Source organism: Carcharhinus amblyrhynchos, chromosome 9 (genome assembly GCF_965287045.1).
Source record: "Carcharhinus amblyrhynchos chromosome 9, sCarAmb.v2.hapA, whole genome shotgun sequence".
NCBI classification, from domain to species: domain Eukaryota; kingdom Metazoa; phylum Chordata; class Chondrichthyes; order Carcharhiniformes; family Carcharhinidae; genus Carcharhinus; species Carcharhinus amblyrhynchos.
In genome coordinates, this window is record NC_137332.1 from 109,105,394 (window position 1) to 109,110,879 (window position 5,486).

A 5,486-nucleotide genomic window follows, 5' to 3' on the forward strand; every position below is an offset into this window, starting at 1 on the left:
TGGCTATAGTGGAACAATGCTTTTATTCCACAAATTAAAGTAAAGCAAAAACCTCAAGTCTGTGGTCAACACATAACAGATCCCAACCAGGACAATACAACAATGGACCCGCTCAGGGGCCTGCTTTCTATAGGCCGTGGGATACTAGCTCCACCTGGTGAGTTAATTCCCAATCCTCAGGGAGCTCGTATTCAATGAGTCCTGTGGAGATGTCAATCAGTGATTCCCCATCACGAGGATTATCACATTGGGGGAGATTCTCCTGGCCCGCTGCGCTAGCTGGGAGACACGAGCGAAGGCCGTTTCAGGGGTTTCCCGCTGGGCACCACAGCCTCCGCGAGTCTCCGTCCATTGGATTTCCAGCGCTGTCAGCTCCATGTTGAAAATCAGCGCAGAGCTGTATAAATTATCCTCATGTTGCTTTTCATGTAATTTGCCTGTCATTAGCAGGCCCTGGACTGAAGTCTCCAGGCCCACTATCCTCCCCCCACCTCGCCAGGAGTATTACATTCCAGCGAGGTCTACAACAGAACCTCACTATTGGGGAGCTGGCGGCCCAATCCCTCTGGAGCGAAAGCTTGAGGGTCAGGGGTGAGGGGAGGGGGCCTGGCACTGCCCAAGAGACAATGCCCAGGAGGTACCTTGGCACTGCCCACCGGGCATCAGGCATAACGGAGCGGGACCTCTAAGAGGGGAGATAGGTGGGGGTGCAGGGTCTCGCTGCCAGAGGAAGATGACAGAGGAAGGGAGGACCTTGGAGGGATTGGGGGAGTGGTCAGGAGTGCGGGGGAAGGGGAGGGTCGGGCTGCTGTTGGGATTAGTCGGGAGATCCGGGGGAGGATTGGGCAGGGCAGTGATCAGGCCATGGGGGATCGGTAGGGCAGTGATGCGGGGGTTCGAGGCTGGCTATCGATTGAGCTGGCTCGCCATCGGGAGGCCGGCAGTGTGGGGGCGACTGCACATGCTGCGATCTCTGCTCTGACAGATCGGCCCATGAGCAGTGGCCCACTCAGCGCTCTGCTGCCCGCCTTGCCCGTGGGAATACACCCTGCCCACTGATTTTTCGCGTGATTCACACTCGGGCACTCTGCAGTGCGCACGGTGTGGGAGATTCCCACTGAAAAATCCAATGGGATTCACTTCAGTTTTTATGCAAATGAAACACTTTGAATTCTTTTGAGAGAATCCCACCCATTGACTCTTAACTACCTTCAGGGCTGAGCAATAAATGCTGGCCCGGCCAGAGAGACCCACATAGAATCATGGAAGGTGGCCATTCGGCCCATTGAGTCTGCACCAACAACAATCCCTCCCATCCCCGTAACCCCACGTATTTACCCTGCCAATCCCCCTGACACTAAGGGAGAATTTAACACGGACAATCCACTAACCCGCACATCTTCGGAGCGTGGGAGGAAACCGGAGCACCCGGAGGAAACCCACACGGACATGGGGAGAATTTGCAGACTCCACACAGACAGTGACCCGAGGCCGGAATTGAACCCGGGTTCCTGGCACTGTGGGTCAGCAGTGTGAACCACTGTGCCACCGTGCCGCCCGTAAACAAATTTTAAAAAACTCCCCATCCTCGCCCCCTGCACCAGAACAGCTCAGCACCCTCCGTCTCCTCCTCCAATGGAGACCTCACTGATCCCTCATTATCTCATCTCCTCTACACTGCGCCCCACTCTGGCCTCGGCCTGCCAAGATGTTGCAATGAAGCTCAAAGAACATCCTTCATCTTGTGGCTTGGCACTCTCTGCCCTTCTGGGCAGAATCATAGAAATCCTACAATACAGAAAGAGGCCATTTGGCCCATCGAGTCTGCACCGAGCACAATCCTGCCCAGGCCCTACCCCTATATCCCTACATATTTACCCACTAACCTATGCATCTCAGGACACTAAGGGCAATTCCAGCATGGCCAATCAACCTAACCTGCACAGCTTTGGGCTGTGGGAGGAAACCGGAGCACCCGGAGAAAACCCACATGAGCACAAGGAGAATGTGCAAACCCCACACAGACAGTGGCCCAAGCCCGGAATAGAACCCAGGTCCCTGGAGCTGTGAAGCAGCAGTGCTAACCACTGTGCTACCATGCTGCCCGTGGACACCCCTTCTATATTGAACTCTTTCTTGAAATCATAAATTTTGGCCTCAACTACTTTCTGTGGTACTGAATTCCGCATGCTGAGCATTGTCTGGGTGAAGAAAGTTCCCCTCGTCTCTGTACTAAACTGGCAGCACAGTTGTTAGCACTACCACCTCACTGCGCCAGGGGCCCGGGTTCGATTCCCGGCTTGGATCACTGTAGGTACGGAGTTTGCATGTTCTCCCTGTGTCTGTGTGGGTTTCCTCTGGGTGCTCCAGTTTCCTCCCACAGTCTGAAAGACGTGCTGTTTAGGTTGCATTGGCCGTACTAAATTCTCCCTCAGTGTACCCAAACAGGCACCGGAGTGTGGCAACTAGGGGATTTTCACAGTAACTTCATTACAGTGTTAATGTAAGCCCACTTGTGACACTAACAAATAAACTTTATTTAACTGCCAAGGTAACAGTGTTACTTCACAGTGCCAGGGACTCGGGTTCAATTCTGGCCTCGGGTGACTGTTTTGTGGGGTTTGCATGTTCTCCCCCTGTCTGCGTGGCTTTCCTCTGGGTGCTCTGGTTTCCTTCCACAGTCTAAAGATACGTGGGTTAGGTTGTTTCACTATGCTAAATTGCCTCTTAGTTTTCCAAACTGTGGATTAGCGTTGTAGGTGCATGGAGTTACGGGGATAGGGCTTCAGTAAGATGTTCTGTCAGAGAGTTCTGTTGCAGACTTGACGGGCCCCAGCGCCTGTTTGGGTACACTGATAGAGAATTTAGCAAGGCCAATGCGCCTAACTGGCACGTCTTTCAGACTGTGGGAGGAAACTGGAGCACCCGGAGAAAACCCACGCAGACACGGGGAGAACATGCAAACTCTACACAGACAATGACCCAAGACGGGAATCAAAATCTCTGGCACTGTGAGACAGCAGTGCTAACCACTGTGCCACTGTGTTGCCCATTTTATAAGTTTCTTTGAGATGTCCCCTCATTCTTCTGAACTCCAGGCAATACAACCCGAACTGACTCAATCTCTCCTCATATGTAAGCCCTGCCATCCCAGAAATCAGTCTGGTAAACATTCTCTGTACTCCCTTTACATCAAGAACATCCTTCCTCAGATAAGGAGACCAAAACTACTCACAATATTCCAGGTGTGGCCTCACCAAGGCCCTGTATAATCGCAGCAACACATCCCTGCTCCTGTACTCGAAATCTCTCGCTATGAAGGCCAACTGGCATTTAGCTTTATTGCAAAAGGGTCGGTGTTTAAAAATTGTATAGAAATTGTGTAACAAAAATTGTTGCAATTGTATATGTTGTTGGTGAGGCCTCACTCGGAGTACTGTGCACATTTATGGTCCCATTATTATAAAAAGGATATAATAACATTCGAGGCAGTCCAAAGGAGATTTGCCAGGCTAATTCCGAGGATGAGAGGGTTGTCCTGTCAAGACAGGCTAAATAGTCTGGGTGTGACAGAGCAGGCTCGAGAGGCAAAGTGGCCTGCCATGTTTAATTTGTTTATGGGATGTGGGTGTCACTGGCTGGACCAGCATTTATTGCCTGTCCCTGAAGGTATTTGACAGTCAACCATATTGCTGTGGCTCTGGACTCACGTGCAGGTCAGACCAGGTAAGAAAAGCAGGTAGGGGTCGGGACCAAAATATAAATCTCACAAGAAGGGTGATACAGTGGTTAGCACTGCTACCTCACAGCTCCAGGGATACAGGTTCGATTCCCAGCTTGGGTCACTGTCTGTGTAGAGTCTGCACATTCTCCCCAAGTCTGCGTGGGTTTTTGTCGGATGCTCCAGTTTTCTCCCACAGTCCAAAAGGCATGCTGGTTAGGGGGAATTGGCCATGCTAAATTCTCCCTCCATGTACCTGAACAGGTGCTGGAGTGTGGTGACGAGGGAATTTTTGCGGTAATTTCATTGCAGTGTTAAGGTAAGCCACCACGATTACAATGGTACCCCTTCTTGTTCTACCATTATCTTTTTAAATTTGTCTCTACACGCGGCATGGTAGCCCAGTGGTTAGCACTGCTGCCTCACAGCGCTAGGGACGTGGGTTCGATTCCTGGCTTGGGTCACTGTCTGTGCGGAGTCTACACATTGTCTGCGTGGGTTTCCTCCGGGTGCTCCAGATTCCCCCCATAGCCCAAAGACGTGTGGGTTAGGTGGATTGGCCGTGCTAAAACTGACCCTTTGTGTCGGGGGGTCTAGTTAGGATGATTATTGGGATTGTGTTGGGTGCGGGCTGAATGGACCCATCCTGCCCTGGAGGGATTCTATGATTTTATGAAACAGGCGCCTGGGGGATTTTGATGCCTCGACGGGCCGAATGGCCTCCTTCTGCTGTATGAGGATGGTCACTGGTGACTTGTGGCACCGACAAATAAAAACAAAAACAACTTGGAGTGAAAAAAAACAGATGGGGTAAGTGTCGCTTTAAGAAGCCCATCCCCCTCTCTCATATCTCTCTCTCTCTCTCGAACATTGATCTGCATTACAAAGTAAGGAACTGTAGCAGCACTGAGGTTCAGTGCTAGTTGGCATAGGAGAGTAAAAATTGAGAGCTGTTAGTACTTTTCCTTGTGTGTGTTTGTGTGTGGCAGGGAGGGGGGAGAAAAATAATCGCTGATTCTCCCTTGACTGTGTCGATCTTTCGAGCTGAACAGAAAGAGGGGCAGAGAGTGTAAATTTCACTGTCGATTTCAGTGGAATTCACACTCCCCCCCTCTCTCCTTCCAACGCCTCTTTTCCTCTCTCTCTCTCTCTGTGTCTGTGGAGGAGAGGCAAAGAGATAGAGACACAGAGAGAGAGAGACACACACACAACACACACACACAGCTCGATTGCCTGGGATTTCGTCTGTCCCCCCCCCCCTCCCCTGCCACTATCGCCGCCTGGCTGGACGTCTGCTAAGCGGAGGAAACTGGACCTGTCTGTCCCCATTTTCTACCTAGGAGGAAGGATGGAAGATCAGAACAGGCTGCTGCAGGCTCGGGGAGCTGGAGGAGGAGGAGGAGGTGGTGGTGGTGGTGGAGGTGGAGGAGGAGGTGGAGGTGGTAGTGGAGGATCAGTGGGACTCCCGGGGCATCCTGTACAGAGCGGCCTCCAGTCTCTGAGTGCTCACATGCATGAGAACGCGACCGACAACGGGGACGGCAGAAAGCAAGACATCGGGGACATTTTACATCAAATCATGACCATCACTGACCAAAGTCTGGACGAAGCTCAAGCCAAGTTGGTTATTTTCATTATTATTATTTTCCCTTCTCCCTGATCTGTTTAAATAAATGATTTTGCATATGAAATGTGTGGTGGAGGGGGGAAGGAGGAAGCTTTCTCTCTCTTTTGTCTCTTGTTTTCCCCCCCCCATTGTTTAGAA